We start from the raw sequence: 14,202 nt of genomic DNA, 5'->3' as shown, positions 1-14,202 counted from the left end.
CAGGTGAATTGCATGCCTCGTTAAAAACCTTGCCAAGGAAAAACCCAGTGGGAAAAAATCACGGCCAAGGAAAAAAAGAGTACACACATATTCACTCCCCTTGATGGCAACATCACTTGATGTGTTTCAGTCGTCGCAATCCAATACCATTTGCCAATTTCTTGAATACTGAAGTAGGGAGTGTGTTGGTATAAATTAACGCACACAGATAAATTCACAAGCACACGAATACCGCTGTAGCTTTCACCCGGAAGTATTCTAAGTATCGTATCAATAGGAAAATGTGTGAGACTAACTATAGTCTAACTTAACTAAGGATAGCAACAAGGTTAGGACAAACAAGAGCATAGAGAGGATAACTATGGTTCTCTTGTTCTGACTTTGGTAAGCTATGCCTTCTACTATTTAACTGGGGACATTACTAGTGAAAGACACTAGCAGAAAATGCTTTCTTTCACAACCGGGTCCTACTTGTCCTATAGACGGGAGGTGGACTACAAAGGATTCAACGAGGCTATAAGAGTCACCCTTGTGAGCTACCACCGATCCAGAATGCAGGATGCATCCACAATTAAGCTAAGTCTAAGCACCATGCTTACACTTATGATTAATACTTTACTCCCCCTATGTAGAGAATAAAGCACTCAGAAGAGTCGCAAACCTGATGAACAATATAAATAAGATGTTTACTTGAATTTGAAGTTGATTACTAGAGAAATCTCAGAGGCAAGCTTAGATAGAACTTGGATCCGCCAAGGTACAAGCCGTAAAGAAAGCACCGACAAGCCGACACCTCCTCCATACTCTTCTCTCACTCTCCATCTCACTATTTCTATTTATAAGATTAGATCCTATGAGGGACTAATCTTTTCTTGATAGCTGGCTTTGATCCTAACGAGGAGAATATGAATTAGGTTTTTAGGATGGCTCTAGGGAGAGGGGTAGGGGCTGGTATATATAGGCCAGAGCATCAATTCTAGACCCTCGGATCAAACCAACTTGAAAGAACGGCGTAGATGCAATCTAGGAGGCAGTGGAGAACCGACATTCGAAGGGGAAGATGACATGTGGGTCCCATGGGCTGGCCGGCTAGCAGGTGGGGCCGACTGGCCCCACATGTTAGCCCCTCGAGGTCTGCTTTGGTGGGCTGCCTTCCGAAGTGTTCTAGAGTCTTCCCACATCGGTTTTGCTATGGATAAACGTGATTTGCTTTGACGAATAGGTCCTCTTTGATAGTTTTCTGGATATATCCTCCTGCAAATACAGATTTACCAAAACTCATAAAATTTATTAGTTTAAACCCCTAGACCTATGTTTGGTGATGGAATTAAGTATAAATGTAGGTTATATTGATGGTTTATAATTGATGTTAATGACCGTCAACAGAGTGCCTGTGTGAACAAGTCAGCTAGATTCTCACTTGAACGAATTTGCTGGACTGTTATGATACCATCCTTTTGAAGATCATGAGTGAAGAAAAACTTTGGCGAGATGTGTTTCACTCTATCTCCTTTTATGTACCCATCTTTCAATTGAGTTATGCAAGCTGCATTGTCTTCATGTATAACCGTTGGTGCTTCCTTTTCTGAAAATAAATTGCATACCTTGCGAATATGATGTGTCATATTTCTCAACCAGACACATTCTCTGCTAGCTTCATGGATAGCCAAAATTTCTACATGGTTAGATGAAGTAGCTGCTATAGTTTGCTTCATTGAATGCCATGAAATAGATGCACCACCACACATAAATACATATCCCATTTGTGAATGACCATTGTGTGGATCAGATAGATATCCTGCATTTGCAAAACAAACTAATCCCTCCATGCATTTGTTAGAAAAATATAGACCCATGTCCTTTGTACCTTGCAAATAACAAAGTATATGTTTTATCCCATTCTAATGTCTTCTAGTAGGACATGAGCTATATCTTGCTAATAAATTAATAGCATATGCAATATCAGGTTGTGTATGAGTAGATAGATACATTAGTGCACCTATAGCACTTAGATATGGCACCTTAGGACCAAGAATTTCACTATCACATTCCAGAGGTCGAAAAGGATCTTTGGTTACATCAAGGGATCTAACAACCATTGGGGTACTCAATGGATATGCTTTATCCATGTAAAATTGCTCTAGAATTTTCTCTGTGCAAGTCGCTTGATGCAAAAGAATAGATCCTTTATTTCAAATTCTTTCTTCAAACAATCTTTTGCCTCAGTGATTCCTTGAGGAGTACCAATTAAGTTTAGATCATCAACATATACAACTATGATCACATATTCAGATCCATATCTTTTTATGAATATGCATGGACAAATCGAGTCATTCTTATACCCTTCTTTTATCAAATACTCGCTAAGAAGATTGTACCACATTCTCCAAGATTGTTTCAACCCATATAGAGATTTGTTCAATTTAATTGAATATTGTTCTCGAGAACATACTCCAGGCAGTTTAAATCCTTCTGGTAGTTTCATATATATGTTACTATCAAGTGACCCATATAAATATGTTGTAGCAACATCCATTAGACGCAAAATCAAGATTCTCTTTCATTGCCAGACTTATAAGTTATCTAAAAGTTGTTGCATCCATCGTGGGAGAGTATGTTTCTTCATAATCAATTCCCAGTCTTTGGGAGAATCCTTGGGCAACCAATCGTGCCTTATATCTTGTGATTTCTCCTTTCTCATTTTGTTTTCTAACAAATACCCATTTATAACCAACGGGTTTGACACCATTTGGTATAAGGGTTACAGGCCCAAAAACTTCTCATTTTGCAAGAGAATTCAATTCTGCTTGAATTGCGTCATTCCATTTTGGCCAATCTTTTCTTTCTTTGCATTCCTCGACTGAGTGAGGTTCTTGATCCTCATTATTATCCATAACTTCTAGCGCTAGATTATATGCCAATGCATCATTGATGATGACTTTGTCATGATTCCAAATTTTTCCTGACATGATATAGTTTAATGAGATCTCATCTTCTGAAGAATTAGGTACCTTTGTCTCCTCTTGAGTCATGTCTTCATTTCCTTCAAGAGATTTTTCCTGAATTATTATTTCCTCAATTTGACCATCTTGATTCTTTGCTCCCTTTCATTTTTGAGGATTTTTATCTTTGGAACCCAATGGTCTACCACGTTTTATAGTAGCCTTTGACTCATTAGCAGTAGATGGTTGTCCCTCTTGGAAATTAATTTTTTAGGAGCATTAGCAGCTGGAATATATGACTTAGTCACTTTTTTTAGTCTATAAAAGCATCTGGCAAATTATTTGCTAAACTTTGTAAATGAATTATCCTTTGAACTTCTTGCTCACATTGTTTTGTATGAGGATCAAAATGAGATAACGATAATTCATTTTAGCTTATTTCTCTATTCAACTATTTATTTTCTCCCCCTGTTGTTGGGAAATTTGATTAATCAAAATGACAATCAGCAAATCTTGCTGCCTTTGACGGTTCAAGATACTTTATTATAGATGGGGATTCATACCCAATATATATTCCCAACCTTCTTTGAGGTCCCATGTTTGTGCGCTTTGGTGGAGCAATTGGGACATACACCGCACATCCAAAAATTCTTAGATGGGAGATATCTGGCTCTTTGCCAAAAGCTAACTGTAGATGGGAAGAACTATGGTAACTTGTTGGCCTAATGCGAATTAATGCCGCTGCATGCAAAATAGCATGTCCCCATGCAGACATTGGGAGTTTCAACTTCATAAGTAACGGTCTCGCTATTAATTGGAGACGATTAATAAATGACTCTACAAGACCATTCTGTGTATGAACATGTGCAACTGGATGTTCAACACTTATTCCAGTCGACATGCAATATTCATTGAAACTATTTGATGTAAATTCACCGGCATTATCCAAGCATATAGTTTTGATCGGATTATCCGGAAACTGAGCTCTTAACTTGATTATTTGAGCCAACAGCCACGTAAACGCTACGTTGCGGGTTGATAGTAACAAGACGTGTGACCATCTAGTTGATGCATCAATTAAAACCATAAAATATCTAAATGGTCCACTTGGTGGATGAATTGGTCCACATATATCTCCTTGTATGTGCTCCAAAAAAGCGAGGGACTGATGTCCAATTTTAGCCAATGATGGGCACACAATCAGTTTCCCTTGAGAGTATGCGATGCATGGGAAGTCATTCGATTGGAGAATCTTTTTGTTCTTTAGTTTATGCCCGCATGAACTATTAATAATTTTTCGCATCATTACTGATCCGGGATGGCCATATAATAAAATTGTTATGGTTGGTGAACTTCTATTCCACCACCATATATGACTCATTCTTTTTGAGACTTGTATAGTATAAACCAGAAGGTAATTCTAGTAATTTCTCCAAAACATACTTTTTGCCCGATGATATCTTTGTAATGTTGAGGTACTCCACATTACCCGCACACATTGTCTCTATATGATAGCCATTTCGGCGTATATCTTTAAAGCTCAACAAATTTCTTTGAGATTTTGGGGAATATAGTGCTTTATTTATGTCTACCTTTGTCTTAACATTATTGTGGCTCTTCCTGAGCCTTCTATCAATTTAGCACTTCCAGATATAATATGAACAACTGCGTCTTGCAATGTAAGACAGGAAAAATACATTTTACTCTTCAAGATAGTATGTGTTGTTCCACTATCTATAATACATATATTTTCTTCAATTCCAAGCTCTTGAGGCAATGGTTCATCCATTCTCTTCAACATAAAACATACTAATAAACATTACTATCCATTGAAAAACAATTATTATGTAGTGAAACGTACAAAAATGAATACTAATACAAACATAATACTAATTTATTCATTACTTTATAAGATGAAACATGCTTCATTAATACTACTGTTACATTGCACTTATTCATGCACGAAGAAGAATTAAAGACAAGATCATTTATTCTTGGATGAAGAAATTAGAAACATCAAGATGAGTTGCGGTGTTGTGATCATATTCTCCAATATCTGTCGCACTAAATATATTATCATCAAAAATATTATCACCACTACCACTTGCAAAGTTTTTCTCCATCTTTTTGTTCTTCTTCTCGAGTGATTCTTGATAGAGATCAACAAGATATTTTGGTGTGCGACAGTTGTGTGCCCTATGAGATCTTCCACTGCAACAATATCATGCATTTTTTGTTTCATCAATTTTGCCTTTATCTTTATCTCCCATTTCTTGCCTCTTATGGAAATTTTCTATGTTCTTGAATTAAACACCATAATTTTCTTTACCACGACCATGTCCATATGAACGACCACGTCCATGTCCGTGTCCGTGGCCACGACCACGCCCGCGTCCACTCCCACTATTTTGATTATCATATTGTGGTAGAACCGCCTGAAATAACACGCTTACGGAGATGCTCGTCTTTCACCAGACACTAAGCACCCAGAAAGCAAGCTACAGAGGGCGGTATCCGTTGGACACACCCCACGTGAGAACCTGAAAGATCCACATTTTTCCCAAGGATCCAATAATGAGAACGAGTTACAATACTTGCCCATTTCATACATCAGAGTTTCTTAAAAGTACATTATTACAATATCAAATATCAGAGTGCGGAATGATAAACAATGGAATTTAAAATAAACATCTAGCGATAAGAACGAGGATCCATCTAAGCCCACTAGAAGAATCCTTCACACAAAGGTACTTCTCATGCATCACCTGCAACAGGGGTAAATAAACCATGAGTACACAATGTACTCGCAAGACTTATCCGACTTATGGGAATAATTTCACGACTCCAAGGAATATGAGAAGCTTTATGGTTTGCTGGTTTATTTTAGCAGAAAGCAATACTAATAGTGAGTCCTTATTTATATTATTTTATTGGCCGGATTAAGTTATTATCTATCCAGTCTATATAAGCACATGTTCTACTTTCGAGCAAGGGTTGAGCAATCAGTTCCATTTCTTCTCCTTTCAACTTTCAGTTCTTACTATGGTGCTAAATCACAGACAAGCCATACCGAATTTCCTAATGATTCACGAATCATTGTGCCCAGCTGGGTGCCCCGAAGACACACGCTCCGCTTGTACCCCAGGCACAAGCAGGACTAACCCATTACTCTCCTGTCCTAGGTGTCCAGGTCCCTGTCCAAACTTGGACTCCAAGCCCCCACTCCTGAGTCCCGGACTCAGTGTGGTGCAAGGGCCTCCACCATCTCCGCCTCCAATCAATCGGTCCGAAAAGAGCCGGATCCACGACAATAGAGCAATAAGCCTTCCCTGCACCCATACCCAAGTATGTGCTCGGGACAATAGATCTATGACTTGTCTAGAGCCATATGCAACGATCGATCCTTAATCGACATAGACAGAGAAAAAGTATAACCGAGCTATGCCATGTTGGCCATAGGAAACAACCTTTACACCCACTAAAACCCAACCATATCCCTGCCTGGTCACCATTTTCCTTTCCACTATTTTATCATGAGTGATTATGTTTATCACCTGAGCATAGCAGCTACTCGACCTGTACTAGTAGGACTCATAGGTAGATATATTTATGCATGTAGTTTTCATAAAATGCCTATAACATAAATACACATCATAGATATATATCTAGTTATTATTCAAAGTAAGGGTTATGCACTGGGGCTTGCCTTAGGCAGGCGGGGTGTCAGCAAAGTCAGCAACTGATGGCTCCGGGACTCCCTCCTGCACGAGAACCTCCTCCTCGTACTCCTCGATCATGTCCTCGTACTCCTGCTCGCCCGTAGTCATGAACTCTACCAACTCGTTATCTACATGCATAAAATAATGATGCAACGCTTAGTAATACGACAACAACAACTCTTAAAATAAGAATACATCTACCAAGCTACTAAGCTAACTCTAATGACTAATACGCAAAGTTACCTATTATTCCTACTAAACAGGTATGAAACATTTCATGTATTATCTTAGCAACTAAAGGCATCCTTATTGTTAATATCAATTTACTATATATATGATAAAACAAGGTGCACTAGCTACCATATTTATCAATATATTTTAAGGCTACAAAAATTACAGTGAGCACATAATAATACAATGAATCTACTGTAAAAGAATTATAGGGCTAGCACTTCTACCAATGCATCACAAAAATTCATTCTCTAAATAACCATAATAATAATAAGCAACCTAGAATTAATAAGTAACCCTAAAACATCGCAGAACCATACGAACAAAATATACCAACAGATAGATCAGAAATTTATGAATCTAACAAAATTTATTTCACAATAAATAAATAAATTCAAATGAGCTCTAGGAAATAAGAAGATGATAAGGATGTATAGGTCTTGCTTTAAATGAATTTAGGAAGAAGAAATAATGAAATCGGAGCTCGGATGAAAGAGATATTGATTTTGCCAAGTGGCCGCTAATTAATACCGTAAAGGGTGATTAAGGAAAATGATTAGTGGCATTTGGCTAGCTGGTCACATGAATTGGATTTCACGTGATGGACTTGGAGTGAGTCTTTGGTCATGAGTGAATTATTTCAAATGATGGACTTTGAGTGGTCTTTGGACTTAACGAGCACATCAGGACTGGAGTGTGCTTTGGGCTAAACGTGCTTGGCGGTGGGGTGCTGGTTCATTCATGCAGGTCAAGGAAATATTAGAGAATGAGAAGATCATTTGTAGACTAAATACCTTAGCTGATTATTGCAGCTCGGGAGAAATCGATAGACGCAGCTTTCACGGGCAAGAACAGAGAAACTTGATTTAGGAGAGCAAGATGGTGAGCGGCGAAGTGGGACAGCTCGATGGCTCGGTGTGTCCTTTTAAAGGCAGGAGATGTGGGTATGGAATTAAGCAAGAGGAGGATAAGGAGGACGGTGAGAAGGTTAGGCATGGCTATTGTGAATGAACTGGAGAAGCGTGCAGCAGTGTGCCGTTGTACTTGAGACTTCAATGTTGATAGACGAATGTGGTGTGCAGTAGACCATGGACCTGGACGTATGTACTAGCTACTGAAGCTTTGCCTTGCCGTGTTAGTTCCGGCTGGACAAATGAAGTTTCTTGCCAACCACTCATCAAGTCTCAAACGGGGTCATCGGTCAAGTCTACTTGTATACCCAAATTCAAAACGATGATCGTTTGCCCCGCAGCGGACGCGCCTCTCTATGCTAGCGTGGTCACCAGGTGCGGCGTACACATGCCCAGACGGTGTGCAGCTCAGCAGCGCCCTCACTTAACGCGCAAAGTCACGGCCAGCAGCAACGCATGCAAGCGGCCAGGCGCTGTGCATTGACCTGTTGGTCAAAAGCAACTGCTTGTGCACAACATGCTGCTTGGATAAATAGTGTTTTCTGTGGTGAACAGTGTTTCCTACGGTGAACAGTGTTCCTGTGGTGAACATTGCAGCCGTGCAAGACACAGTGGACAGTGTTGACTTCGTGCTACAGTAGATCACTGCTCCCAACATCCTTCACCAAATTACTCAGCAACTGACATAAGACGACAAAAATTGCCCTAAAAAAATGGCACAGGAGATGCTGCAAAATAAATTGAAAAACAAGAAGTACTTGCTCGTGATAGATGGTGAAGTCAGTGGTACTGAATGGAAACACTTTTTGACTAGCATCCTAGTTGGCACTAGGGGTAGTAGAGTAGTGCATATCACACAAGGCAAACTAGAAGAGCAAGCAGCGTGCGCAGTGGGCAGAGCTTGTGATTGATATTAATGAGTAGCGAGTGCGATGCTGCTGCCGGTTGGTCATGTGCTGTCAACTTGACTTGCTTGACATGACAAAGTAAAAGCACTGCGTCTTGCCAAAGAATATACTGAAGCGTGCTTTGCAGGCTTGCGAGTGCCGAGTGCGTGCATGGGAAATTAAGGAGGAGAAGAATAATAAGAGCTAGAGTTGGATCAGGATAAATGAAAGTGATTTGGGCTACGGAAGAATACTTGGACAAGGAATAAATTAGAGCTCAATTTGAGAATTAGTGCAATAAAATTTAATTTCTCACTTTACCACATGCAATAATACATAAACATGATGCTCATGACATGGTTTTAGCAAAAACTATACATTGTAACACCGAGGGTGTTACACATATCTTGCTACATTTACTTCCGGGGGTGGATTTGAACCACTTGGATGTGTCTCATGGTTTTTCATCAAAAGATCGTTGTTTTCTTCAACCAAAAGCAAACAAGAAATAAGTTCAGAATATTTCTTGAATCTTTTCTCACGGTATTGCTGTTAAAGCAACACATTTGATGCATGGAATGTAGAGAATGTTTTCTCTAGCATCTCTTCATCTGTTACTTTTTCTCCACACAATAGTAATAGTAATGTGATTCTAAACATGACTGAATTGTATTAAGAAACACTTTTATAGTCTTGCAACCTTAGGTGCAACCACTCATAACGAGCTTTAGGGAGGATCACTGTTTTCTGATGACCAAATCTTTCTTTTAGTTTGTTCCAAAGAACAAGGGGATCCTTATCAATAAGGTATTCAACCTTTAGACCTTCATGGATGTGGCGGCGAATGAAAATCAAAGCCTTAGCTTTATCTTGGCTAGATGCATTAATTTTTTTCTTTGATCGTATCACCAAGCCCATTGGCATCTAGGTGAGTTTCAGCATCTAGCACCCATGATAAGTAATTCTTACCTGAAATATCTAGAGCCGTGAAATCATGCTTGGCAAGATTTGACATAGTAAACTACAAAATATATAGATTGCGAAATTCAAACAATCGCGCAAGAACAAAATATAGAAACAAATACAAATGACAATGTCTTACCACAAAAACAATGTTATGATCAATGTAAAGTTTCCTACCTAGTCGTTGATAGCTTTTAGAGACCGTCGTGCTGATAACGTGTTATATAATAGCTAGTTTGACTATCAAGAATATGTATGTAAGAATGTGGAGAACAAATTTAGAGAGGAAGAAAATGAGTTGTTCTCTTTTCTCTTGTCATTTCCAATACATAAGCTCTCCTATATATAGCCATACATGTGAGATGGAGGTACAAGAATTGATGCTAGGAGAGTTACACCATTGATGAAGTAGAAGGTTATAGCTTTGATGGTATAGGGGTTATGGACATCCACATTAATATTTCATAACATAATGGACGTCGCACGTGTCCTCTTGCTCCGATCCGTCCGGGCAACCGACCGGCAAACGGCAACCGAGATCGATCAGGAAGTAATTTCTGCCCTGGTGGTGCCCCCGGCCGGTCCTTGCATGAACTTGCATGCACGGGAATGGGAATGCATGGGATCCAACAAATTAAAGATTGGGCGCTGCTAGCTGGCCGGCCGGGTGATCTCGAACGATTGCATTTGGCGTCATGTCATGTCATGACCTTAGCAAACATACACCGTATTTCCGTTCCTGTTCCCGGTTTGCGATATCATTTTATAAGGTGGGAACGAGAACATAGACGTTCCCAAACGTGAAACATGGAACGGAACGTGGGCAATTAATTTCTCTTTTCTGCTGCTAAGGCTAGTCTTAGTGGAGGTTTCATCTCCCAGTTTTCAACACACCCATATTTTAGAAACAGTGCAGAAGAGTTTCATCCCCATAAAACTCTCTCTACTCCCATGAAACTTTTATCTTCTCTCTTCATAAGACAGTGCCATATCAATATATTTAATGCCCATAAAACTCTATGAAATCTCCGTTGAAACTGGCCTAGGTCATGAGCGTGGATCGACGATGAGCAGAGCAACTCGCCCTCGCCCGGCCTTTCTGGATCTGGAGCTAGGTACCAGGTAGGTAGGTGACGACTCTCCCAGTAGTACTCGATCTAGTTAACAACTGTACATTCACTTAATTCTGGCATGTGTGATGCATCTAAGAAATGGAGTATATATGCATGCAGTGTCTGTGTACGTACTACGACACTCCTAGCCTTCATGCGTGATGACGATGATATATACGCATCGTACTGTGATATGCATGGTCGTTCGTATCGTGTATATAGATGCAGTTCACGGAGGACGGACGTGTTCAGACTTGAGAGCCCTAGATCTAGAGGAGGTAGCAGCTATGCCATGCATGCATTTTGAAACAACAAACGATCGATGCTGGACGGTTAACGACATGCATGTGTACGTATATGCATGTCGATGTCGTTGTAGGGAATGGACTAGCGAGCGAGAGACCGGGACTGCATGATCCTGCGGCTGCATATATCGAATCGATCTATGATCTACGTACGTATTATTTACTGATGGGAGAGGAAGATGGATGGGTGGATGCATGATCCGGTACGTACGAGCGTCGCATCTGTACGTACGTGCGGTGTACGTGGCGGCTCTCCCCCTGGTAGTGGTACGGTATATATGCCGCGTAGTACTATGTATAATGTACGAACAGTCGAATTAACGTCGCCGCACATGCATGCATGTATGCAAGCGTACGTGAGCATGCAGCATGTACGACGTAGTCGTCGATGATCCACGCATGCTTCTAGCAGGGACACCGTCGCTGAGTCACTGACAGACACTGTGGTCAATTATAAGGACAATTAAAGCCTTTAATTAACTTTTACTACTATACACTAATACTGTACATGGATGGATATATGTCACCAACTTTACAACTATTGTCTCTCTGGCTCCGATTAAATTGATGATTTCCTAGCCTAAATGTACGTGTATGTGTGTATATGCATGCATGCGGCTCATCAGCGTGCATGTTTTGGAGACCAAATAATCCTATTTTATATGGGATATTGTATGACACCTTTTCCTTTATTAATTTAGAGTTCATATCTGATCCTGGGTTCTGGGCTAACCTACTGTATGTAGTAGCTAAAGCTATACAGTACAGTATTTTTTCTCGATCACGCAAAAGGTTTACGCGTCTTTATATTAAGGTAGGAAAAAAGGTTTAATACAACACGCCCTAGGGCACCCACAATGGTTAGAGCTAGTTACTAGCTCTAAGCCAACTTCTCCAATAATGCTAACTTTTAGCATATAGCTTTTAACATGGATAGCCCTACATTACACTCTCACACAACTTTGAAATGTGTGAAAGAGCTTAGCTTTAGCTCTTAATCAAGAGCTAGCTTTTCTCTCTCTTCTATTAAAATATGAGAAAAATGCTTAGCTTAAAAGGCAGTTGTTGGAGCTGCTCTTAGAGGGGGTCAGAAGAATTTTACAGTGAATGCTCAGACCCACCTTACATTATTGCAATCAAACTTGTGGCCGCACACATTTACTGCACAGTTAGTACAAATGATGCATGTAAATCACTCCATGTCTCCATAGATGCATCCTATATAAGAAGTAAAAAAAAGGGCTGAGCCGCGCGCAGAGGTCACCAGGCTCGCAGCTATGTGCTGCTTCTTCTACCTCCTGAAGTTACAGGGCACTTAATAATTAATTAACTATAAATCCGTTCTGTGGTTTTATTAGGTCTACTCTTCAGCAGGCGGCAGGAATATACGCGTCTTGCAGAAATTAATGATTAGACCGATCTGGATTGCCTTGGTTTAATTTATTAAGTTTGTTGTTTAAATTAGTACCCCTCTGTCCAAAAAATAATTATTATAACTCTGTTTTAGTCGAATGATTTGAGTTTGACAAGTTTATAAAAAAAATGCTAATATTCATGATACCAATAATACGTATAATTCATGGAATATTTCATAAATGTTAGTTGAAACTATTTTTTATAATTAAACTGAACTAAATATAAACATTCTAACTTAGACCAAATCTAAAATTACATCCCTTTTTTAGATATAGAGGTAATATACTACACACATTACCGATAAACATCTAGAGGACCAATGTTTAAATTCTTCTGTCATCTGTATTTATGACTAAGTACGTGCGCACTATAGCAAAGCATTTATGCTGCTTGATGAATCTTAGCGTCCATTGGCTACTTCGCATCTAGTGTTTTTATTATGATCGATGCATGCAAATGTGTGTGTGCCCCTACCGCTAATTGCACTGAGGACAAAAAGGACATGCATGGAGATCGACCGGATCGTCTATCGTCAAGCGAGGGTTCTGTGGTAGTGCCAAAGGAAGGGACGAACTGCATGGTCCTACTCCTACTGATTTCTGTCAACCGAGGAGAGTACTACTACGTGCATGTAGTGGCGCAATAATTATAATGCTTCATTACGCGATCACGTGGGTTCTTCCTCCAATCCAAAATTGAACGTACGTAATAATAAGGCAACAATCACGTCGACGGGCCACATGTTGAGTGATGTCACACACTATATCTCTAGACAAATTTATTTCACATTAACACACATTGTGTACTGCTTGTAGTGAGTACTCTCACAAATCCATGTTTTCGACCAACTGATGATCTATCCTCGAATTTTGTTTAATTCGAGGATAGATCATCAGTTGGTCGAAAACATGGATTTGTGAGAGTACTCACTACAAGCAGTACACAATGTGTGTTAATGTGAAATAAATTTGTCTAAGATATAGTGTGTGACATCACTCAACATGTGGCCCGTCGACGTGATTGTTGCCTTATTATTACGTACGTTCAATTTTGGATCGGAGGAAGAACCCACGTGATCGCGTAATGAAGCATTATAATTATTGCGCCACTACATGCACGTAGTAGTACTCTCCTCGGTTGACAGAAATCAGTAGGAGTAGGACCATGCAGTTCGTCCCTTCCTTTGGCACTACCACAGAACCCTCGCTTTATATATATATATATATATATATATATATATATATATATATATATATATATATATATATATATATATACTATTCTGCAACTGGCTATAAAATAACTTATTTTATGGCCACTTTGAGTTACGATAATTACTATACTAATTCACGAGATTATGGTAACTCCTTACTATGTGATTTACTATAATGTTACGGTAAATATCCTCATGTGTTATAGTAACACAACTATCGTAAATATGTATTCACTTTATCGTAAATTAGTATATAAAATAATCGTAAATGGAGGTGGCTACAGAATAACTCATTCTGTAGTTGGCTACTGAATATACTCTCCTTATCACTAGTAGAGAAATGGGTTGTAGTCCCGGTTGGGAACGGGCTTTAGTCCCGGTTTTCCAACCGGGACTACGAATCCGGGACTAAAGGTCCTGGCCTTTAGTCCCATGTCACATAACCGGGACTAAAGGTCCATCCTCAGGAGAAAAATAAATGAAATTGTAGGGAGACCACTCTT

This window comes from Miscanthus floridulus, chromosome 8 (assembly GCF_019320115.1).
Source record: "Miscanthus floridulus cultivar M001 chromosome 8, ASM1932011v1, whole genome shotgun sequence".
NCBI lineage: Eukaryota > Viridiplantae > Streptophyta > Magnoliopsida > Poales > Poaceae > Miscanthus > Miscanthus floridulus.
Note: the sequence above shows the minus strand (reverse complement) of the source record.